The sequence below is a fragment of the Vespula pensylvanica genome, chromosome 23 (genome assembly GCF_014466175.1).
Source record: "Vespula pensylvanica isolate Volc-1 chromosome 23, ASM1446617v1, whole genome shotgun sequence".
NCBI classification, from domain to species: domain Eukaryota; kingdom Metazoa; phylum Arthropoda; class Insecta; order Hymenoptera; family Vespidae; genus Vespula; species Vespula pensylvanica.
The window spans coordinates 2,715,641-2,716,103 of NC_057707.1; positions in this window are offsets into that span (position 1 = coordinate 2,715,641).

Sequence of the window (463 nt, forward strand, 5' to 3'; positions counted from 1 at the left end):
ATTACATTGAAAATATTCGTTCAATTTCGTTCTTCTTTCTATCATCTATTTATTTATTTATTTATTTATTTATTTATTTATTTATTTGTTTGTTTTTTTGTTTGGATAATTGGTTAATTAATTAATAGATTGTTTATAATGAATGTTTTTCTTTTTTTTTTTCTATAAACAAGACTCATCTATTAACATTCAAATTATTGCATAATTGCATAATAGCATCCTACATTGAAAATATTCTCGTTGGATTGTTTTTATTCTTCTATTATCTTCTTCGTTAATTTATTTAATTAATATATTATTTATGATGGGTGGCTTTTTTCTTATTTCTTCCCCCCCCCCTCCTACCCCTCCATAAACCTATCAATAACTCAAACTATTAGGATTCAATTTGTATTGTTTTTTCCTTCCTTTTCCTTTTTTTTTTTTTTTTCTAGTTGAATACTTTGAAAATATTGTGAAATTA